The sequence below is a fragment of the Cyprinodon tularosa genome, unplaced genomic scaffold (assembly GCF_016077235.1).
Source record: "Cyprinodon tularosa strain WSP-4 unplaced genomic scaffold, ASM1607723v1 ctg91, whole genome shotgun sequence".
Classification (NCBI taxonomy): Eukaryota; Metazoa; Chordata; class Actinopteri; order Cyprinodontiformes; family Cyprinodontidae; genus Cyprinodon; species Cyprinodon tularosa.
The window spans coordinates 748021-773531 of NW_024039685.1; the positions used below are offsets into that span (position 1 = coordinate 748021).

Here is a 25511-nt window from a genome sequence, read left to right on the forward strand (position 1 = left end):
AATTGGGGGGGAATCAGTCCCCCTGTGTGAAACAAAATTTTCTTTCCCAAAAAGGAGAACCTCTGTCCCAAAAGAAACACATTTTAACGAAAAAATTAGTAAAACAAAACCCGCAAAAATATTTAAAAAATTTTTCAGAAAAACAAAACTTGAAACCCCAAAACAAACTTCCGCACAAACTCAGCACCCAAATTTAGGAAAAAGACGCGAACAAGGTTTCGCACGTGGTGGGCATAGGCTACAGTTTTAAGGGGGGAAAAAGCAGGGCCACCCGCCATAAATCAATCCGCAGGCCCAAACACGCAAAAAAAACCCCTAAGAAACCCTTCGAAACCCCAGACAAGTTGTAGTTTAGTAAGAAAAGGGGAAAAAAAGAAAAGAAAAGAAACGTCAGGTGGGCTAAAAGGAATGTATGACGCAAATTTTTTAAATTTTCCAATTTCAATTTTACAAATCCCTTTTTTTTCTCATTTCAAAAATTCTCGGCCCCAAAAACTTCAGAGCTGGGTCAAGCCCCGAGGGGAAAATAAACCCCCAATTTAGTTTTATTTCCCAAACACTCAATTCCCCCCCAGTGACAAAAGGTTTTTTTTTTTTCAGTGGGGAGAGCGAATTTAAAAAGTATTAAATCAAAAAAATTTTTTTTTTTGTCCTTTATACTATTTAAACAACCCCCCTTAAGGGTGCCCCAAAGAAAAAGATCCAACCTGCTATTAGTCCTTTAAAATTTTCCCCCGAGTGTAAACTCCCTTGGGCCAACTTTAACCCGCTAAATTGTCCTTTTCGATGAGTGATACAACTCGATCAATTAAACCCCAAAAAAATTTTAAGTTTCCCCTTTGGGGAAGGGTCGAAATCTCCGGAAGGTTTCAAACCAAATCTAAAACCCAAAACACAAAATTTCCCCAAAAAATACTTTTTTTTGGAGGCCCAAACATTGCTTCTCAGGGGGAAAAAAAAATAAAAAAATCTTTATTAAATTAAAACAATTAATTAATTAAACAAAACAAAAAACCTTCTTTTAAAAAACCCCAGCTTTTTAAATCAGATTTAAAAGTAAAGGCTTGTTTTTAATTTGCCACCCGTTCCCTTTTAATGTTATTTATTCCAAAACCTTTTAAAAAAATAACCCCCATTCTTTTGGAGGGTTTTCCCATCTAACCCCTTGGGGAGCCCCTTTCCCAATTTGTGAAACCCCACCACCAGCAAATCGCCCCCCGGGTTCCAGGGGCAACCCGGGCCCTTTAGCAACTAAAAAAAAAATCAAATTTTGTTTACCACCCGAACGGTCGGGCCGCGAAAAGGATCAATTAGGACCCAAACCCGCCCCTCCCGAAAGGGGGACTCCCGAAAAGGCACGACCCCAATTGTAAAGGAAAAGGAAAAAAAATTCTAACATAGTTAACTTTGGGAAAAAAGGGTTTGGGTTTTAATTTTTCTTCCCTCCCCCAGGTTTCCAAAAGGCGAGGGTGCGTTTTGGGAATATGAAAAATCAGGCCCCGGCGTGTTTTACATCACAGAATTAAAAGAGTTTTTCCAATATAAGAAAATGCATAAACCCTTTAAAAAAAGACAATTTCAAAAAACCTACCCCCAGAAAAATGCAGAAAAAAACAGGACATACATTCCTTACCGACCTAGGAGGAAAGGGAAACCCAAAAACGGGCAAGCATCCTTTTTGGGGGATTTTGGGAAGAGCAAAATTTTGTCTGTAACCTTTTTTTATTTAAAAGGGTTTATTTTTTTTTTACCCCAAATTTAATCCTCAAAAAGGTGGCCCCCGGCCCCCCTTCGGTTTCCAACCAAAACCCTCTCTGACCCCCGCCCTTTAAAAATTTTACCTTTAAATTTAAATGCCAAAACTTGGGGTCATTTGCTTCTTTGTTTTAAAAAGGGGAAAAAAAGGGGGGAAAACTTGTCCTGGCATCTAAAAATTTTTTAGGGTCATAAACAAAGATAAGCTTCCCCAGACAGCTTTGGAATTTCCCAGGGGGGCCCCCACCATTTTTTTGGTTGTTTATTCTGGAAGAAATTTTGGGCTTTCTTTTAAACCCAAACGAAACCCCTCCCGCAGGCCCTTTAAAAATTATTCACCCCCCGGAGATACTCATTTTATGGTATGGTGCTCTAAAAAACTTACCCATTAGTAGTTTTTTTAAAACATTAAACCCGCCTTTTCAAAAAATTTAAAAAATATGTTCAAGTGAGAGTGTTTACACTGGGCCATAAAAATTAAAGTAAATTTTAAAAAATTTTAAAAAATAATCATTTTTCTTTTAAAAGTAACTACAAAATTTCCTTTTTTTTTTCCCTTAAAAAAAACACCTTTTTTAAACAATCCTGGGGGGGCTCTTTAGCAATTTTACCAAAAATTAGCAAAAATTAATTTGTTTTCCCAAAAGTAAATCTTCACATGGGAATTGTGTTTATTAAAAACTTTATAAAAGGCAAAATTTTGTAAGTGGGGAACATGGAATTCATAGTATGGAATGGATGGAAGACAGTTAATTTTATTTCACAAACCAAAGAAAATTCTTGGAAAATATACCTGCTGCCTATTATATGAGCAGCTTAACACAACTCCTATAACAGGAGCCGCCTATTGTTCTTCAGTACAAAGGTGACAAACAATTCTTTAGTTTTTGGCATAATTACATTGTTTGCTTATGTTTAGCTCTGAAAAAGCTTGGATTTTTAATTATTTACAAAGGCGTGTGGTAAATGCTGTTGAATGTAGAGTGCTGGCATGGTCTTTAAATATTGATACACAGCCTGATTATATATACATCTTAAAACAACCTTCATTTTCACCCACCTCTCCTTTCTGTAGTATATTCACTAACCCACTTGCATTACTGTAAAATGTGTTGCACAAAACTGACATGCCGACATTACTTTTTTGTTTTAATTCCTTCTGTCTGGGGAAAGTGCAACCTTTAACCCTGATTTGTTACTGCCTTGAAATTACATAAATAGCATGATGTGGAAAGATTTTTTTTTTTGCCTTAATGTCTGCTGATCCAGCAAAAATAAAAGCCTTGGGTAAGGTTGTGCTATAAACATTCCTAAAATTTGTCAGAGCTTTGTTTTGATTGGCTTGTCTTTCCTCATAGGCGGAAAGATCTTGCAGTTGGTGTCACATCCATTGAGACAGCGAGGTCGGATAACTTCTATCTGACACAATTCCAATGATCAGAAGTAAGAAAGCGGATGGTAGGGTTAAAACTAGACAAAACAAATATGTTGATGTGCAAACCTTTAAATTTGGCTGTAGTCTCAAAGGAACACATATTTGATCATTTGTACCTTTGCAAAGGGGGAGTTTTGCTTGTGAACTTTTATGTTTTAAAAAGATCTGACCTATTTCTGTTTCATGGTCTTTTCAAACTTGATCTCTTCCAGTAGCGCTGCTATGAAAGAATGACAGTTTTGACAATTGTCTGCATCTGCCACCTGTGTGTTTTCTGCTTCTGGGGTTGGAGCACTTTAACAGCCCGTCGCTCCCACTCTGTCTTCCCCAGCCCCAGAGATCCTTATGCGAATGCAGAAGCTGCTGAACTACCTGACAGAGCTTGGCTCCATCATGGCAAAGTCCCCCTTATCCTTGCCCCCCACCCCCACATTCGCAGCCATCGCCAGTGGTGAATTCAACTGTTCCAATGAGGTCCTCTCTATCACCTCCATGTTGCCAGGTAATGCTCAGGGTTGGCCTGCTGACCAGGGAGCTTAAAGGACATCTGAAAAAAATGCTCTCATGTGTTTTAAGACATATAAAAAGTAACCAGATAACATTATCCTTTAAAAGGCAAAACTTTAAAATTTGGTTTTCTGCGTTACAGCTACTGCTATGTCGCACACACTGTCTGCTGTCTAATACAAATAAGAGACCAAAAGCTAAAAAAAAAAAAAAAATCAATACTTTTCTTCCATTGTCTGATTTTATAGCTCTTAAAGACAAACGGTACGTGTCAAAAATGGGTATCAACTGGTCTGAGAATATATCCAAAAAAATGTCCGAATGGTGCTTTACTTCATAGTTGTTCAGGGCGACTTAGAATACATGTCATGTGGGCCTTCAGAACTTAACTACAAGCCAGGTGGAGTAAAAAAAAGAAGTCAGTAGTGTCAGCTGTTTGTAAAGAAGAAGGAGGAGGGAAAAAATAAATGTCTGTACAAAATATATAGGTGTAGCTGGAGCAGCGCTAGTACGCTACGGCAGTAATTGCACTTTGGGCTTGCCAAAGCAGAATGCTGCTCATTGAGATGAATCTTGACGCCTTTGAAGGGGAGAGTGAGGGTCTTTGAGAGCGGGGAAATGGATTTAACTAGCTGTTTGGACGTGGTGTGCACTTAAAGCAGTGGTTTCAGGATGGAGTTTTTTTTTTGCTGAGTTCATTAAAGCAAGCAGCAGAGGCTCACCTGAGAACGGCACAGCCACGGCAACCAACCGTGAGGCTCAATAAACACAGCTTTCATCCATTAAAGGCACAATCAAGCACGTTCGATGTTAAGCAGGCCAGAAGCAAATTGACAGAGGGGTAACGGGCAGAACCAGACAGTCTCAGTGAATCCGTTCTGATAGATGGTCCACTTGTTTGGACTAGTTGTCAGATGTTAGCTGTAGCTTGTCTAAAGCCAGGCTGTTAAGAAAGAGAATCGAGAATCCCATCACCCTTCATTCTCCCAGGCCCTACTCTCGTTTTTATCCGTAAACTCTTGGAAATGCTTTGTTACTCATTTAAGTGTAGGTCTTGCTTTTCTTTCTGTGGAATTTGCTTAACCTATCCCCTGTGTGCAGCCATGAGGCCTGTAAATGACAAGATGCGCTTTGGCCACAGGTTTAAATTACCAATGTTCTTCTACGTTTCACTAGAAACAGGTATACCAGGTATGATTCAAGCAAATTTATGTTAATGACATATCCAGTTATGTTAACAAAATTTAATTTAAAATACAAAATAAAGTTTAATCAAAAGATCTGCGCATGCAACTTAAATAACAGTAGTCTTTAGAGGATTGTAAGGGAATGTTGCATTTCATTTTGAATTTAAATCTTAGAGCCTGGGGGATGATTGGGAAAAGTTGTTTGATGTCTAGCATGAAGTTTCCACCATTCATGATTTAAGGAACTATGTCATCTGCTGGTGTTAGTCCTTTCTTTTGAGCAGCTATAAACTTGAAAATTTTAGATAACTTCACTCTTTCCCCTGCTGATCAGCTTTATGGAGATGCTGACTATTTTAATAGGACTCTGCATCCACTATATCATTCATGAACAAATACTTAACTTCTTTTTTTTTAATAAATGTTATTTCTCTCATGTGTTATACACATTTGGGGATAGGTGTACACCTATATAAGAATCTAGGCTGATATCGATATCCAGTATTTGCATTTATTGATATTATATAAAACATTCTTCACTATCTTTTGGCCCTCTGAAAAACTGAACTGAGTTTCTTTGCTTCAGTTACAGACTGAGCTGCATCACTCTCACTGTCATCTGACCAAACGACCCACTCTCCTCCCCTCCTGAAACATAAATAGGAACTAAAAATGTCAGTTGGTGATATCAGCTAAGTTTTATTTACAGTATCAGCCTAATACGATATTCTTAAAAATAAAGAAAAACGGCCAGTACTGATGTTGGCGCCTAATTTAAAGTGCCTCCCTATTTAGGAAAGATGCTAAATTTGGAATTTTAATAATCTAGTGGGTGTAATATGTATAACTGAAAGATATAAACACTTAAAAGGGTTCAGACATTTTTATTTTATTTTTTGGCAATATTCAACTTCATTAAAATGTACCTGCTAAATGTGTTTGTTTTTTTGTCTCATACTTGTTTTGAATCAGACCACATGAATAATTAAAATAATTGAACATTGATCTCACATTGGAGAAATTTACCTCTGCATTTAACCCATCCCCTTGGGGAAAAGTGGGCTGCAATCGTGGGGCACCCAGGGAGCAGTGTGGAGGTTAAGGGTCTTGCTCAGAGAGCCAGAGTGGCAGTGAGACTCAAACTCAGAACCTCAGGATTCCAAGCTGTACATATGCCCTAACTACTTGGCTGCCACTACCCATAAGAGGTACTACAATGACTTTGTGTACTACCACTTTCTGATGTCAGCAGACAGACAACAGAAGCTTTTCAAGAATCATGAGGCGCTTCAACCAACCAAGAAACTGAATCGATTTCACCAGCAGAAACTGCTGTCTAGACGTCCTGCTGGTGCTGGTCACTGGCTTTTTTCTTTGCAAGTCTGCGATCAGCCTTTTTGAAGCTACTATCTCCTATGCAAGTGCTTAAAATAGATATTTAGTTGGTTTTTTTTTGTTGTTGTTATAATGCAAAATGAAATGATTATGCCTTCGGAAACCCGCCCTTTTTGAAGTCAAAGAATATTTCTTTCATATTTGTGGAACAGTCATAGAAAGCTACAAACTCACATTTAGACATGTTTTGTTTTAAACACATAACAAGAAATCCTATTAATTTGTCTCTTGTTCAGGGATACAAATTGCTGCTTTGCAAGAAGCCATTTTCAGGGCCACGTGAAACAAGCAACCTGACAAGTTGAATTATGGTGTTAATATTGAAATATTTGTCAACATTAACCTTTATCTGGGAGACAAATTTGCAGCTCATGTTCAAGGGTTCACAGTGTTTGGTTATCTCATCTTTGTTTGGAAAGGGCTTTATTGAGACTGATTGCCTTGTTTAATCATGACTGCGAGCGGAGGGGGTTGTTGCTCTAGGGCCAAAAAATTGGTTTGAAGTAGTAGATTTCTTTATTCCATGTGTGAGATTTTACAGTAAAAGAAATTAAAAAAAGATTGTATTTGAGTTTTATTTTGTTGAAAAAAATGGTCCCAACTTTTGCTGTAAACTGATTGCTGACCTTGAACATGCAGCCCCTTACCAGATAGTAAAGGACAACCAGGATGTGCGGCTGTCTCTCTCCATTCTGCTTGACCACAAACCTAAGTTAGTGCTCTGAAACAATTTAGTAAACTAGATCCGTCAAAACCAGAGTGCTTCGGATCAGAGACTGTTAATATGTCTGTTCTGTTCCCATTAAAGTGATGATAAATGATGCGTGATTTTGTATAGGTATAGAGCTTGTTTACTGTAAAGGCATTCACTCCTTTAGGACATCTTTGTACACTGTAAGAAAAAGCAACCTTAATCATATTTAGTAATTTTAACACAATTGTTTCATGTTAGCAACATAGGACATAAAACAATTGTGTTAAAGTAACTAAATAAGTGAAAGCCCTTTGGGAAACTCCTCCAACTCCCATTGTCATTGTGACACAGCACACCCAAGTGAACACTGCACACTGTGAAATTGCATTTATGCCTCACCCGTGCAAGGGGGCAGCCCTCAATGGCGCCCCAAGGGAGCAGTGTGGCGGGACGGTACCATGCTCAGGGTACCTCAGTCATGGAGGAGGATGGGGGAGAGCGCTGGTTAATTACACCAACCTGGCGGGTCGGGAGTCGAACCGGTAACCTTTGGGATCCAAGTCTGACACCCTAACCGCTCACCCACGACTGCCCATAAGGTTAAATAAGGTTAAGTAAGTGCCAAAAACGGTTGCTATTATTTGTTTCAGTGTATTTAGGGAAATTCCACCTACAATCTTTAATATATTCTGTTTATTACTTTAGTTCAGATGAGAGCTTGTCTATGGTTTTCAGATCTACGAAGTGTGGTGTGAATGTGTATTCAGCCAAGGGACACAGATAGACACTAGGTGGTGCTAGAGCACCTGCCCTTTTCCCCTCTCGACAAAAAAATGCGCTTGTTTTCTACTTTTCTTAGTCTTTGGCCCAAAATACCATTTATGAATTTAAAAGCCTATCAAACCAAGAGTCTAGATTTTTGTGATTTTGCTCCATGGGATGTGTAGCACTGCCTCAATAAAGCCTTGCCCTGGTGAAGGGCCAGCTAACCGTCCAGGTAACTAAACAAGCGTATTTACCTCGTTCACCGACCTACGTTAAAGCATAACGTCTTTATTGGACTCTACCAGGCATCAATTAACTGTTTAAAATGCAAATTTTTGATGAACTTAGAAAAAAAGGTAACTTGATTTGTAAATTTGTAATTATGGATTTTCTGTAGGGTTCCCTATCAGGGACTCCCCAATGATATCTATTTGACTATTTTATAACAACTACAGCAGATAAGTTACCTTTCATCTGTTAAACATTTCATTTAAAAGCAAACATGAGGCCAAATGATCAAAATTCCTATAAATAACTTTAATAAAGTTCTATTCAGTTATATTGGAGTGTGTAGTTTAAGCTGCATTTTCAATTTCTGTGTTTATTGACATACATCTTGGACTACAAGACATGTAAAATTTTGGGATGATTATTACATATTATGCTCTTAAAAATACGATAATAGAGATAGGTTTTTTTCATATTTTAAGTGTAAATCTTAATTAATATTAAAAATTGTCATAAATACCCAGTACACTTTTGGATTCCTGGGCTTTATATTAGTGGATTTGAAATTTTATTTATTAAATGACACATGTGGCACTGCTACCTATGGACTGCGGAAGATCGTTAAACGTTAGCATCAGACAATGTTTGGCTGTTGGCGGCTCCATGCTACATATAAGGTGCCCTTTTTTCAAATCTGAGCACCTGCTCCCAAAAATGTCTGGGTGTACCACTGATTCAGCCCCAATTTGTTATGTGATTCCCTGAGTTTATTCGGAGGCAAGCAGGTTCTTTGAGAAATTCAACACTTTTAACTAAGTCTACCTGGGTCTAATGTATTCTAGTAGCACTGCAGCAGTGCTCTGAGGGCTGATTTAAAGGTGGATGAAGTTAAACGCAGCTCACTTCCTGCAGAAAATATGTTTGAAGCTGGAAAAGACTTGAACGACTCAATGTGCAGCCAGAGCCCAACTGGGAAAATTTTGATCTAATTTGTTAAATGGCCAAATCAAAGTTCAGGTATAAACTCAGGCGTTAATGTGTGCCAAAACTTGAAAAATGAATTGTCTCCATAAGATCTGTACACAACATTAATTTGATCGTTATTCAAAAAAAAAAAAAAAAAAGAAGTAAAAACCTTTTTATTATCATTATCCCGTATGAATACATTTGCCAGGTGCTGTATTAATTAGATGATCGAAAAAAATATTCCTATGACAAGACAACAAGCTGGTCACAAATGTGTGCACTGTAACAAATTGCTGTATAAAAACGGCCAAAACTGAACAGTATCATACTGTTTCTATTGAAAACGGTACTGCACCGTGAAAAACAATGCATTCTGGGCAATTATTACTGTTTTTAATAAAATACTGTAATATACTGTGAGTTGCATTGCATTTATGGAATAATGTTACGTTCAACGGCAAGGAGGCTCTCTTTAAACAGAATGCTACTGTATTTCTCAAGAAGACACGTCGTTGTGACATGCAAGCAAACTCTAGAATTTTCTTTACAAGGACTATCCATTTGAATCCTGCATTTTATGAGCCAATCCTAAGGTAAGTTGGAGCATAATTTATTTGTCAGATGATGTTGTCATACAGTTTTCATTTTTAAACAGACTGTAGCTGTTTGGAAGTTAGCTTAGTTAATCTGTCATGCTGTAATAAGGAAGCTAGCATAACATTATTTGATATATCTTGTAGATAAGAAGGTAAATAATTAAAGTAATCCGTTTTCATTGTTACTTAGTTATTTTTTGATGATTCATATTTACATATATGGACATGTTTGGAAGCTCCTTTTCTTTCTTTTGTGCAATTTGACTTGAATTGCTATGATTAGCTACTGAAGTGAAATTGGTGAATGGATATCAACTGGGAATTTGGAGTTTCACAAAGTTGACTTGGCAGAAAACTGTTTAAATGTTCTCTTAGGATGCAGATGCTGAGGTGGCACTTCATGTTGTCCAGCTACTGATGGCCCATTTCAAAGAGAGCACAGATGGCCTCATCCTTTCCACAGATGTTAGTTTTGTTAATTTATTTTCATAATTATTCTGATATATTTCACTGAATTGTTGACATCTGAATTCATCCTGAAGAACTAATGCTCTTACTAATATTTCTTTGTTCTTTACAGTCATCTGCCACAGTGACTGATGTTGAGAAGACCTTCAACCTGCCTTTAACACCACGCCTGATACTACTCTGTGAGTACACTGTTAACTGACATGGACTGCAAAGTTTCATTGACTATATTTATTTTTCAGTCCTTGAATTATAATACAACCAGACATGACAGAAAATAGGTCACCATACCTCAAAGAATTTTCTGGAAAAATGTGTTCTGCAGCCCAAAGTGAGTATTTAGTGTAACCTGTGTACATTTGTCTACAAAACACACAAAAAAGCTTCTGGTTGATTATTTTTGGGTTTTTTTGGGGGTCAAGCATAACGTGCATTCTATTACAATTCCATTCAAAAAGCCAACGATCAAAGAATTTGACAGATGGAAAAATTACAATTTTGTTTAAAAATAATGTCATAGAAAAAAAAATGAAATAATCAAGGGAAGTTGATCACAAAACAGCTGTCAAAGATAAGTTACAAATTTGTATCTAGTTTTGCCAAGAGTTCACGATAAGCTGAGTGGCAGCAGAGATCACTCACGGTTAGGTCAATATCAACTTTGCCTGTAGAAACTTCTTTTTTTTTTGAAGATTTAGCTCATATGTTCTTAGGTTGTCAGTAGAAATCTTAAGAAAGATGACCTAACTGGAGAATGAATAAAGATGGCCATAACTTTGCAAAGAAAAATAAAAGACGTTGTGGCTTAAGATTTTTACGACAATACGATACAATAACATGCAGATGAGACAAGGTTTTGATTTATTTGTATTGCATGAAACACAATATCTTTAAATAAATGTTGTTTTAGAAATAATGGTAAAGGTAATTTGTAGAAGTCACAATACTTGTTATAATTTTTTTTTATTTTATTTTTCAGGTGGAAAAGACCATGTGACTGCTGGGCACTGGATGATCAGTCTCGAGAGCCATGTTGTATGTGAGGGCATTCAACCAACCTTTGTGACAGGGCTTGCTGCACTGTTTTCAGTGTACTACATCTTTAATCTACAATATCAAGAAGAGGCTGCATGTACACTTGAATTCATCCAGAGGTAAGGTTTGTTTCCGTCTGTCCGCCCCCCCTTTTCCCACCTAGCACCCCTTAAACCCTGACTCCTTAAGCATCATATGCTAATCTGCAATTACTGCATTTTCAGGTGCTTTCCTGATATCAACCCTGAAAGAGGGACCAAGGCCAGCTGTGGCAAGATTGTCTTCAAGAGGACAGGAAAAACTGTTAAAAAGAAGTCGGTCACTGTCAACCCCCGTGTTTCAACTCTGTTAAAAAACCTCATGGACTTTGAGTGGAATTTCACATAGGTTAGTGAGAACTTTCTAACCAGCTATTGTTGCCCCTCTGCGCAAAAACAAACAAACAAAAAACTATACAGGCATGAAGGCAACTCATCCCTGAACAGGAGTGTTCTTGAGAGATTTTTTTTGGTTTAAGGGTCAGCATAATCTCTCTTTTAATTTATAGCATACATTTTGTAGAGGCTCCCACTTTCTGTTATTAAGATGTAATTTGTAATTTTGACTGTATAGGCACAATGTTTAACTTATCTTGGCAGTGTGTTGTCAAATATTGTGTCATTGTTTTATCATTTGAAGTTGGAGCTCTGATTTTGCCCTAAAGGAAATTCAAGTCTAAATGTTTGATTTAAATTTTTATCAAACTAAAATTCGCAATTTTTTTCTATGCTTTAGATTGAAAGTTAAATGTTTCATTTGTTTCATGTTGCATCATATTGGTCCTCACTTCAACTAAAAGTAGTATTTTGTATTGAAAAAGTAGTGTGCTGAGTTGTACAATGCATTATTTCCATAATTTCTTTCATACTTATTTTATTTCAGACTAATCAAAAGGCCACAATTCATGCTTTATTCAAAAACTCTTTAAATCAGTTATTAAGAAATTTATTTTACAAAATAGATGGTGATTTTCTTACTGTTTTTCCAGAATACGACTTACTTTGGACAGTTTACCCTTAACATTCTTGTAGAAAATGTTATGGTTTAAGGCACAAATACGTTGTCGTTTCAAAACATTCTTCTTTATTATGTGGCCCACTAAAGACTGTGTATGAATCAATGTTTGAGTTGGTTCTTTTTTTTCCCAAATAAATGTTGGTTGACATGATGGAACTTACATTTTCTAAGTGTTTTTTTTTTATGTTTCTATTTTGTATTGGAAATTTACAGTAGTAAGCTGTATGTGAATTCAACAGTAATGATACCATAGAAAAACTGTAATATACTGGCAACACAGCTGCCAGTAGTCTACTGTAAATCTGATAAAAACAGCAATGTGCTGTAATCAAAAGATTTCTTTTGTGACAGTAATATACTGTAAAGTTGATTACAGTAAGGGTACTGTACAATTAACAGTAAAATGCTGGCAACCCTGCTGCCAGCATTTTACTGTAAAAATACAGGGCAATTTGTTACAGTGTGGCTTTTTAAGCATCACATGCAATCAGCAATCCTGAAACAACCCCTTTAGCCGTGTTTCTGTTCTCCCTGTGTGCCTTCGTACAATTATGTACCAAATTTGTTATGCTTGCTCCAGCAGTCGCCTCGTGAATATGGAGGAACATCTTTTTTTTCCCCCCACAAGTAAACATGGAAGACAATTTTGTGACTGTTGACTTACTTTCCTCCGCAGGTTGGTGGAAATTGCCCAGCAGTACTATGAGATGAATAACTCCCACCAGAATGGTGCAAAAAGACAGTCAGAATATATAATTGCAAAACTCTCACCCAAGGAACACAATCATTGCTAAGAAAACATGTAAAAAGTAGAAATAAGACCTAGCATCAGTCATCTTTGTCACTTTAATTGCCACAAACAACACTTTTTGACTGTCTTTTTCTCAACTCTATAAATGCTTTCTCTCAAATTATGAACCGTGTGCCATTTTATGAAATCTAATTGGCTTAATATGTTTTAAAAATATTCTGTCTGATGCATGGTGATTTCAGCATCTCGTTTCTACCTGCTTCAACAGCTCAGTGTATTAAAAGCAGCTTTTGATCAAATGTAATTAAACAGTTTTCATATATAATGTTCATAACATATTCTGCCAGCTGTACAGTTTAATAAAAAATGCATTCGTAATAACTCTTTCCCTCTGTCATCATCACAATTAAAGTATAATGTACAGATGAACTTCCTATTTGCACACTCAGAGCATTCGCTTCTCGACCTGTAAAATCCAACCCTCTCTTTTTTCCTGCCTCTTCAGGGAAGTAAAATCTTCTTACTAGGATATTGATAGCTTGAGAAAGAGTTGGAGTTGGGGAGGAATGTTAATTACAGATGTTTCAGAACAAGAATGGTGTGAAATCCCTGCTGTTCCAGATCCTCTGTGTGCTGGACTGTTTTGTGTTGGTGTGTGGTTAAGAGAAGCATAGGTTTCTATGCGATCATCTAAGGAAAAATAAAAGGTGACCAAGATAAGATGTTTGTTCATTTAAACAACACTGGAAAATGCATGCCTTTTTAAATTTGTTGGAATCATATGCTCCGACAGAATGAAAAAGCTCATTCCTCTTATTGCGTCAGCTTATATTAAACCAGTCTTATTAAATCTTCCTCAGACAAGTTTCCTTAACTCTGCTGTCCAGACTGTAATCACATATAGTGTTTATAAAAAATAAGCTCTTAGAGTTTCTTAGAGATTTATAGAGTGCGGTTTAAGTACTTTCCAGTTTTTGATAAATATGGAAAAACTCTTATTTTTAGAGCCTTATTCATTCTAATCACAGAAACTTGTATTGATCCATTTATCTTTTTATCCATCATGTGTCCTTTGATCCATTTGTTTGCCCATATCAATACTTCCATCTCAATCTCATTCATTCAATGTTTTGTCCATCATTTTGTGCAAAATCCATCCATCCACCTATCTATTCATCCTCTGTCCATCTGCCATTAATGTTTAACTACCTTTCATATTAATACTTTAAAAGTGGGATAATGAATCATTTCAAATTCTGGATTTGAAAATTGATGGTAGGAAAAATCTGACCTGGTGTATGATTGTATTCTCTGTAATGATTTTTACTTCAAAGAACATTGTTCATAAGATATAAAAACCGCAGTAAATGTGGTAACATATCTTTTCAAATGCAGCTGTAGCGTTTTACAGTTGTGTTATCTGCATTTAAAGTATATTTTACTGTTCTTTTAGCTGTATTTTTCATTAAAGAACTGAGTATAAAGCCAGAAATGCAGTTTCCACCCTTCCATGCGATTGTATGCAGACAGGCAAAGATACCAGACCTGCATTGGGTTTCTATAAATTGAGCTTGCAGATTGTGTAATATGCCACGTCAGGAAATAAGCACGTGTGCTTTTTTTTTTTTTTTTTGGCGGGGGGGGGGGGGGGCTGTCTGGAGACAAGTTTCTAAGTGGTTGGCCTTTTGCTCAGAAACACGCAGAGTAACACAAAAAGTCTCCGTCTGACTAATCAGGCCAATAGAAAAGCCATTAGGCAGAGCTGATCTGGAAATTATATGGGATTGATCCTGAGGTAAGAACAGTTTTTCATGTGCTGTACTTCCGATTGATTCACGCTGCCATAATTACAAATGAAAATCATTATGTCTCCGAGCTTTATTTTCTCCAGCATCTGATGCGAGCACCGTGCTTACGGCCTATATGGATGGGTATACTCAGGCATCCTTGTCAACACCTATTAAACCTGGATAATTAATATTAATATGACATTTGCCTTTTTTTCAAAGCCATTAAAAATCTGAAGGTTATGTGAGGCCAAAGATGTAATTTATTTGACCCTAAAGCAGGTCTCCATTAATTTCTACACTCCTTGCTGAGAAATGGACACAATTTCATGTTGATTTTGATAGCACAGCGCACTGTAAAAATATCCAAAACCCCTGAAACGAATTCAGCTTTAACACACAGTGGATATTTTATGTCAGACCAACACAGTAGTGTCTAATTCTGAGGAAGGAAAGGTAGGTTGATCTCTATAGATCAACTCACTGTGTTTTGCATGTATTAAATATGTAACAAAAGGAAAATAAAACTAAGTGAAGATTAGTTCTAAAATGTATAATGGGTTCTAAACAAATAGACTTTTAACTTTGACTTAAAAGAACTCAGGCTTTCAGACTTTTACAGTCTTCTGGGAGTTTGTAACATCAAAGCAGCAGGTCATTGTTAAGAAGGCATTTAACTATTGAAACACAACCTTTGAAATAATCTTACTGATGAAAGGGAGGTTTGAGATGGGTCTGTAGTTCTGAAGGACCAATTTGTCCAAGCGTCTCTTTTTCAACAACCGAGGAAACAAGGCAACAGGTTTAAAAACACTTTTTTACAAATAACAGAAAGTGAGCTGTCTGTTTCCTATTTTCTCCTTAAGCTAATTGTTATGGTTCTTCACTTATGGGACTTAGAGTTTTGAGATTTCAGTTATTCTGTTTTGTTGATTTTTGATTTATTTTCCATTTTATGTATATTTAAGCAGGCTTTAGTTGCTCTCTCTTGCCCCCTTGTGCCTGTCTCCTTTCCCCTAGCTCCCTTTTAGTCTCTTCCTGTCATGATTGGTTCTAGGTTAAACCCTCATGCAGAACACAAACGGAGGCTGAGTAAAAGTTGAACAGAGTTTATTAAATATGTTAGACACAAAGACAAGAACTGGATCAGGTACCGGTCCGGGTTAGGTTCACTGATGTCTGCAGAGATGGACAGTTTGATTAGCCAGGCAGTCTGATGATTAATTGAGTCTTTAAGATATTTCAGAGTCTACCTTGAAGAAGTCCAGGCTTTACTTGTGAGAGAGGGAACCGTTGGGTCCAGAGACTGTTGGTTCAGCAGAGTGCACAAGCAGCAGCAGCAGCGTCTAGCTTCTGACTTTGAAAGGCAGACCTTGATCAGAGTTTCCAGCTCTTCTCTGAGAGCAGCAGGAGGAATCCAGACTGGAATCTTTAGGTTTGGCTCACCAGGGCTGGAAGGCAGGTTAAGCTCATCCAGAGCTTCAGACTTGAGACAGGTTTCCTGTGAGCAAAGACAGAGGTGGATTAGAATCAGTTTCTCACTTGAGATGACTAAGATTCTTTCTGGTAACAGAGGCTCAGGTTGCTAACCAAACTTAAGTCAACTCTGCGGCATTGAAGGAAGGTCTGGCAGCTGCTTATGTACTGTAGGGAGGGTTCCTGATGAGCAGACCAGCCTCAGGATCCCAACACTTCCATCCACACCTGTTCCATATCAGTTGATTACACCAGTCTTTGTTCTCTTTCCCTTGTATACTCTCCCTATGCAGTTCTTCAGCACTGGTTTTCTTGTTATTTTGTCTCTTCCTCATCTCTGGATCCCCACGTGAGTTTTCCCCGATGCTTGCTGTTTTTTGGTTTGGATGTTTGCCTCAGTATCTCTTCATTAAACCTGCAAGTGCCACCGTCTTGGTTCCTTTATGTTTTACTTTGTTAAATGTTTTCTAGTTTTATTGGTTTAATTCCTATTTTGTTGTGTTTTCTGGATATATTTGAGTTCTTAGGTTTTTATTTGTTGCCCTCTGTTGCCCTCTTGTGTTGGTCTCCTTTTCCCTAGCTCCTTCCTAGACTGCTCTCTTCACACCTGCTCCCAATCTGCTCGTTAGTCCTCTCTTTGTTTAGTCTACCATAATTACACTCTTTGTGCAGTTCCTCAGTGCTGGTTCCTCATCTTACTTTGTCTTACCTCGTCTTACCCTGGCTCCTTGTTATTGTTTTCCCCCGATGTCTCCATGGTTCTAGTTTGTGTTACATTTTAAGTTGGATTTTGGATTCCTGCCTTTGTTTACTGTTATCACTTTTTAAAACTGCAAGAAATCACCTCTGCCTCCCTGCCTCTGCATTTGGGTCCTCAAACCTCAACAAAACCCTGACAACAAGAACTAATCTCTGCCTCACTTATCTCTGTATTTGGGCTCCCAAGCAACCTCACCCCCTACGTTGACACTAATATTTTATAAAACCACCCATCAAAGTCTTTTTTTGTTTTTCACATTACAAAAACATTTTTGCCCCCACACACACACACACACACACACACACACAAAAAGATTTTAAATCCCACCATACATTATCTGTTTGCTTTAGGGCTGGACTTTAAAATGGGCATTTTTCAAACATCTGTTTGAATCTAGCCTTTCCGCGATAGCTTTGGCTGACGTTTTAAGTCACTATTCAGTTGGAAGGTGAATATTTACCTTATTCTCATGTTTTTTTGTATGTAGGCTTAACTTTTTTTCTTCCAGGTTTACACCATATTTATCTGCATTCATTTTAGAAATTACAAGTTTTTTTATTTTTTTAAAGGGGATTTAGACATTAAGCATTACATTTGGCCAAATATTTATTTCTCATTCGTCCATGAAAAGTACAAAAAAAAAATGGAAAAAAATCCAATGTCAACAATGATATCAATAATACATGTTACTTGTTTTTTAAAAAGCTCAGAGGTCTAAATAAAGTTCATGTTTAAAGTAGTATAAAGTTCACGCTTATCCAGCAGGTGAAAATTCTGCAAAGTAAATACTGCAAAGCAATCAGCTTGATTTGCTTAGATGAAAAAACTGTCTGTGTGTTGTGAATTGACAATGTATAGATAAATCGAATTCAACTCAATTGTTATAGCAGCAACTACAGAAAAACTTTGACTATTCAACTTGTTTATGTTGTGGGAATCTCTCGGACATATTCTACCTTGAATACTTGATCTGAAGAGACCCCTGGCCTATTGAGGGAACCTTCCTATGCAGTCACTATGACAGGGAAAAAACAAAACATAGGAGCTTGTGGAGGCGGATGCAGGTAGTGTGTTCGAACTTAATAGTTGTACTGTGGAGAAATTTCCCCTTCCCAGCGGTGGATCTGTGCAGCTCCATCAGGATAAGTTTAGGTCTCTCAGCTGCTTCTCTGAATGATGCCCCCCCTGTCATGTCGGTTTAAGTGGATGGCCTTGTTTTGGATGGTTGTCAGTTTGCCCCTACTCTTTTCTTTTTCGGATGATGGATTAAACACTGATTGGTGAGATGTTCAAGGCATGAGATTTTGTTTTATAGTCTACCTCTGCTTTAAATTTCCCCTCAACTCTCTCCCTGATTTATTTGGTGTGAAAGGGGGATAAGAGCAAAGAGGAGCAGAATACAAAAGTAGCCAACACTTTAGATTTTTGTATTTTTGCAAAAAAAGTAGCAAGGAAAACTGTGCATGTTTTTTCTTGAAATTCAAATCATGTCATACCTTTATTTGTCCACCACATGATAGTGAGCAAATACATTGAAAATAATGAAACATATATTGAATCCATACTCTTGTAGGGTGATGGAACTTACCTGAAACGGGAACTACAAACAAAAGGAAACAAAAAAAGACATGGTAGGTATTGTTCGACGTCATTCCAAACAGCTTGAATCACCAGCCCGCTGCAGCTCAATCTCCTGCCACCCACAGAGTCCTGGATGGTGCCTCATCATCATTTGAGACCGTGGGGTAGAGAAAGTTTATTGCAAAACACCTCAGCATTTCAGGAAATCCATCCACCTCCTCCTCTTTCTCCTCCTCCCATCCCATGCCGGTCCTTCAACCCCAAACAGCACCAAGACAGGTGTCTTATCTCCATCGAGCAGCGCAAGCACAGCCAATCTTCCGGGAAGACGGCGGCTGGAATGTGACAAATCCATCTGTCCTGGTTTGAATTTGTATGCTAATTTGAAGTAATAGCCCCTTTGGTGACAGTGCAAGGGAACAATTCAATCACGCCATCTATGACAGTCACGTCCCGGCCTTTCTCTGTGATATGAGAGTATATGCACACATCACCGTGGTTAGACTTGATAGATTGGTTATGTAGGTGCGAGGTGGCATGTAGACTGCATGTTTAAAATAGGCTGCCAGTTAGAGATGAATCATGCAACGATTGAGGGAATCTGGGCAAAAAATTCACAGCTACTACCGTCTGACGGAAAAGAGAGGCAAACAATGTTTGATTTGAACCTATTTATTTCCCAGCTAATCTTCTGGATTGGCAGCCGTCCCTAACACTCACTCTCACTGCAATTTCACTGCTGCGTAACCCTCCTGAGATATGCGCAAATGGTAGAGGTGCCCCCACCAAAAAGATCACGCTAACACAATTGTTACATTGTCGAGCTGAATTATCTCTGGCTGTTGATTTGATTCAGTGGGAAGCTTTCAAGTGTCACTTGGGCAGAAAAAAAGGAACAAGCCAAAGAGGGATCTGAGAAGATAAAGGCAAAAATAAAAGGAGCAAGCAAATTTATGGTACTCTATAATCTTTAAATTAATCTGCAGCTTGGGAAAGATTATATTTGATGATGACAGATAAGGCTAAAGAACAAGCCTCTCTCCATCCTTGATTGAATCATTCCTTTTCTTTCCCTCTCATAATACATTTCATTGCAATATGAAACATAATAACCACACTAGCTGTCACTATGAGATCAAAATCTGGCACTTTAAATGCACAGGGATAGATTTTACTACAATTTACAGCCCTGACACTGTTAGCAGCCCTCATGAGAAACATTGAGATTAGATGTGTTTGCTTCGCCACAATGAGAAACATATTCTTCATCTTTTTTAGCATCCAGGCTGCAGGGAATTCCAAGACAATTTCTGGATGCAGCTCAGTGCCTGTTGACCAGGCTTCAAACGGGTGTGGACTGTGCATGGAGAACAAATTCGATCAAACCGGGAGGGTAACAGACATGAGTGATGCGTAGCAGAGCCGCCCTTATCTAACTGCAAGAGTTTGCATCAAGATAAATAGTGCTGGTGAAAGACAGCTCTCCAAATGAGGCCTGTTAGCGGCACTTGTGTTAAACAGTTTGGAGAAAATGAAGGATGCTCTGTGGTCAGCATAGCTGCATGGGGAGAACAAATACTTCTAAAGTAAATTGATTTTTTTTTTTTCAAAACGCAAAAAAAAAAAGAAATAGATATCCTGCCCTGCTTATACATACCAGGGCAAAACTTTGCATGAGTTCAATCAGTATTTTACCTGCACTTGTTTCAGGCGTGTTTAAAGGGTGCAATCATGGTGAAAAGACACAGCTGTGTTCGAACATCTGCCCTGAACACTCAATCACTATCTAAAGTGTGGACTTTATTGTGAAATCAGTTAACTGACCATACGGACAGATATACTTTTGGCTCCCCAGTCATTGCCTGTGCCATCTTTGTTCCGTATTGCCCGCAAAATCCTCTTGCTTGGATAGTTCTGCTCGTCCAGTGACCATGTTTGCACACTACTTTTCAAGTTGCAATGTTGGAAAAATTTAGTCTACCATTTTTTATCCACTAGACATTCGGACACTCGTATAAAATGACGTTACCCTTATATAGTGCCGTATATAGAGTTTAGGCCAGACGTTCGGACACAGCCAACCTCTTTCTTCCCGAAGAATGGACATATCTGGACATTGTCATTATCTACACTTTACCAGAATTTGGAGTAATTTAATTGGACAGTGTATTGAATGTACCTCCAGTGGTACACTGAATCATTTCTTATCAATCCTGTAAGACCTTCTACGGAAGCCAGGGAGTAACATTCTACTCTTTCTGAACTCAGAGGATACATTAACCTCCCTAAGCCTTGTTAAATCAGTTAAAATAAACAATGAAACTCAATATTCCTCTTAAATCAGAACTGAAAGAAGCCTACAGGTGTAAGCTGGTCTGATTTCTGTAAACAATAACAACAGTTGATAATTATTACCAATGTTGCTAAAAAACTAACCCAGCCATCCCTGAACCAATGACATATCAGCTAAATTTGATTTTGAAACCCATGGAAAGTCTGTAAAACAATTAGGTCGCCTGCTTGTATGACTTCCGTAAAAAATAACAGCTGATATCTCTTGTAACTGAGCTAACCTAGGATGAACACACTACCCTGATAAAAATTCACTGTTATATTGAATAACATTGACTGTCCAGCAGAAATCTCCATGTCCGTTTTAAGTCCCCTCTCCCTTATTTATTTTCTACGCTTGATAAAATTTGCGCAGATGCAGACTCCCTTTAGGTTTGTTTCTCTTGCCTCCCACTGAAGAAAGAAAACAGATGTTCCATATTGCAACAGATACTATAAAGTAGAATTATCTATGGTTGTTTTTACTAGTTTTAAACTCCAAACTGACCAAATAACACATTTTCATTTACAGGTCAAAAATGGCAATACAACATGGCATCTCTCTTTGGTACCATGCCTTATGTATTTACAAATGACTAATTGTAAGTTATGTAAAGGCTTCAATTCCTGATGTGATGTTATTAGACATTTGCAGTATATGCATTTATTAAACCAATACATGATTTTTGCTTATAAAAAGCCAAGGTTGTTACTAACTGTCTCTTTAAATGATAATATGTTGAGTTATTTTCCTACACTTACAGTTAAAATCTAATTTAGAACAGTGTAAAGACCGGATTATGTTAATAATGATAATGGCACAAAAGCTCCTTTATTTTACATTCAATAAACGTTTAAATGATGAGTTTATGGCATAGTAGCTTCAATATATCTTGGCTTGCAGTGTCAGCGTCCGTTAATGAAGAACGTTTAAGAAAGAAAGATTAATGAGTCACCCTAGAGACATTTAAAAAAGAAACAAGTATTTCTAAATTTCCTCTCTTTTTTTGTATTCACATAGGGAGATAAACATTTTGATACGTAAAAGAGTTCTTTTTTAGATTTAACCATGGCATGAAAATTAGTCAGTGACCTTCTGTTTAATTCAAACTTTCTCTTGCTATGCAGAAAGACCATCCGATCAGAGAATCACCGAATTAGTCTGAGTCGGCCTGCCAGCAGCACTTGTCTGTGTCATTTATTCTTATCTGTTTCATACCTTTCTGATAATGCACCATAATAATAAGAAAATGAGGTGTAAATTATTCCATGCTATAACTGGATATCTGATAGTAATTGGCAGATAGTGGTAGGTAAAAATCTAGGATTATACATTTGATTTTGCTACATCATCTCCTGTAAAACCATATATATGCAAATGGTTTCCACTTATACCACATGATCAACTTCTGCCAAGACTGAATACCTTACTTATCTTTACTAAAAAATATTATTGTCAGCAGTCTTAGTAAAGGAAGACGAATGATAAAGAATGAGATTGGCTCATGGCAGACAGTAAAATAACATCAGAAATAAGGGTAACGGAGATGTGATTTAAAACATAGATTTTCCCCCAAAAAAACACAATACCTGTATGTTTGAGATTATGAGTAATATTTCAGTAAAATTGTGTGAGTTCCATATCTGTCTTAACATTTGATGATTTGAATGACATTTGCTATATAATTTCTTTTTTTTTAATGGCCAAACGTTTTAGGGGTGGCCAGTTGCATTTTTGTAACATGAATAACATTTCATGAGGGAAATAACAGGAGTTCAAACACAGTATCCCTAAGTATCCTGTTACATGGATAATCTATTAAACTGAAGATTGATACAAGAGGGGAATGTTTTTTATTGTTATTTGTTAACAGTTTTCTTATGACAGCTGTTTACAGTCACTTTTTGACATTGTTTAGCATATTATGGGTATTAAATTAAAGCAGGGTGCAATCTTCGTAAACCTGTTGATGGGAGCCATAGTCTGAGATGGAGGTTGACACGTGTTATTGTATTTAAATTATTCTGTTTTGTTGTGAGAAAATTGTGAGGGAAATATGTTTAGACTTTTCCAAGTTGGCATAGTTATTAATTTTAACCTTCAATTTGGATGGTCAAAGGGACTAATAATGTTCTCATGGCAGCAGATAAAAGTACTGTGTCTGTACTTGTCCTGTTAGATCTCATGGCTGCATTTGATACACTTGATTACAACAAAACAACCCAAAACCCAAATTACAACAAAATCACATTTTTTTTTGTCCAAATCCAACTTTCTTATTACAGTCTGATTGGCCATATTTTAAATTTTTTTTAACCTAAAAAAAAAAGTAGTAATCTGAGCTTGTTTTATATGTGGTACTAAATCCGATATTGGGTGTGTTCGATTTCAGAGGCTGCATCCTCCAAGGACCCGATCTATCTGGACTGGATCCTTCAAGGTGCGTGAAAATAAGGAGACAGGAAGAGTTTTGGCCTTCTCTGGCTTTTACAGCCTGTACGCTCTGTCGCCTAGCCAACGTCACAGTTGACAGACAAAGCAGGAAAAGAATGAATACTAATCATCTCACCGCTGTTTCTTTTTATATTTTTATTTATTTAACATTTTCGAGGAGCTTCAACAGCAGTACCGTATCAGATTTATAGTCCTCACACAGCAGATATTGTTGGGATTCCAGTTTATGTGAGTTGTTTCTTTGTGTTTTCCTCTCTCCACCACCAGGCGGTGCCCTGTCCTCGATGGGCCTCCCTGCACACCTGCGGCTCATTGGGTCATTACCAGAGGAGTACTTGAGCAGCGGGCTGTCACCATCTTGACGCCAGAGTGTTTCCCAGTATTGGGTACTCTAGCAAAACTGAGATTTGCAGAGTCTAACCTTAGCATATGTTTCTCTAAGTCTGAACTAGTTTTTTGTCTTTGTTCTTCCGCAGGAAGACTTCCTGTGTTACTGGATAAGCCTGGACTCAGGATTTACCAAGTCTCACTGAGCAAGGGGAAAACCTTCACTTGATCTGTTCGAGTCCACACCTGGAAAACCAAGTGACAGTCCGCTCTTTTACTCTCTGGGTCCAACGTATGTCTGCCTGTCCGCTCTCCAACGAGTTCCCTCTTCTCTGGATAAACCCCCACAAACTAGATCCAAGGTTTAACCAAGAGCCCCCCAAAAGTGAGTGCCTCTCCAGCAAGATTCAAGCCTCAGTCAATTTTCTCACTGTCCCTGAACTGATCACTGTGAACTCCCCTTCAGAGTTTCCGGTTCCAGTTCACCAGTCCGCTGAGTTCCAGCATTGTTTTCCTCACAGAGTTTCAATCTCCATCAGTATTTGCTAACCTACAATAAACCTGTTAAACTTTTACCTTTGGTCTCTGAGTGGTTCTCTGCATGTGGGTCAGATCTTTAAAGCCAAACCCCTTTACAAAGTGACAGAGACCTTTCAATAAACCAAACATTATCCACCACATATCTGACTCAATAATCATTAAAAAAATCTTTTCAATAATTTCAGATGGAAATATTCACATACTTTGATCATAATAAACTGAACTTCCAATATTTACCACTGTTTGGCACCAAATACCTTTTTCCTCTGAGCACAGAACAGCCGGCTTGCTTGGACTTGCAATGAATCCTGGGATATCCAAGGCTAGGTAGGATACACGAACCGTCCTTCAAAACGGGGAAAAAGAAGGATGCATTTGTCCCCCGAATAACGAGAAGTCTTCCGAGCCGAACACTCCTCAGCGCCGCACTATGACAAAATTGGCCTTCAAATCTGGCCTTTGGAAGCACAGCCCCTGAATTCAAAATTAGCAATTGTGTATTAGTGTAGTGTTTGCAGTCTTAAAGTATTTTAGGTCATTGGTCTGATTGCCTTTACAAATCGGCACAGACTTTCCTGCAGCAGCAGTCATTGACTGCTCGGCTAAAGTTATGGACTGTTTTTCTGATCATTCTTCATCTTTTAATGATGTACTGTAGAGAACTTTGATTCTTAATGTGCAGCAGTTTAATAATGCACTGGTGCACGGTGGCATTGACAATAACTTCTTTTTCAGCAAAAACTTCTGAATACTTGTAGTTACAGTAACATCCATTACTAGTTATACAGTGTGCTCTTATGTGAAGTCTACATTTCTCTTCTGCTTGTGTGACTTGCTTAAGTGTCCATAACTGTTCAGACAGAAGTCTGGCTTTCCGATTTAATTAGCAGTATGAATGACCACATAAAAAAAGATTCCAGCAAAAACAAAACAAAAATAATAGAACTATCTAGACCTGCTGGAAAAACCAGGTTGAGTTAAAGCAACTAACTGTCATGTCCAACTGGCGGGGTTGGGAAGCCAATAAAAGGATAGGAGAGAAAACAAAACAGCAAAGAGAAACACTGGACCACGAGTACTTTTTTGGAAAAATTAAAACAAGCACAGACAAGATGCATCTGATCATCCTGAAACAAAAACTGCTGTCAATATCTTTTTACCTCGACCATGAATCTTAAATATATACAATCTTTTCTTTCATGGTTGCAATTATTTCTTGCTTTTGTGGCTCATCATTTTTTGTTGTCGTCCCCCCTTAATTTAACTTTTAGTTACAGTTCTCTGGAAATAGCCTCTGTTATGCTTACCTTCCTGTGGATAAAACACGACTTATCATATTTTGTTAAATATCTATAGGAAATCCTTTTGATAAAGATCATACAGTCTGTGTTATTTGTGTGTTATTTTTAGTGTGTT

At 37.7% G+C, this 25511-nt stretch overlaps 1 pseudogene; it reads left to right on the top strand.

Moving 5' to 3' along the window:
* The window catches only part of LOC119776116, a 60085-nt pseudogene extending 36899 nt beyond the window's left edge, over positions 1-23186 (top strand).
* Positions 23187-25511: the final 2325 nt, after the last annotated feature.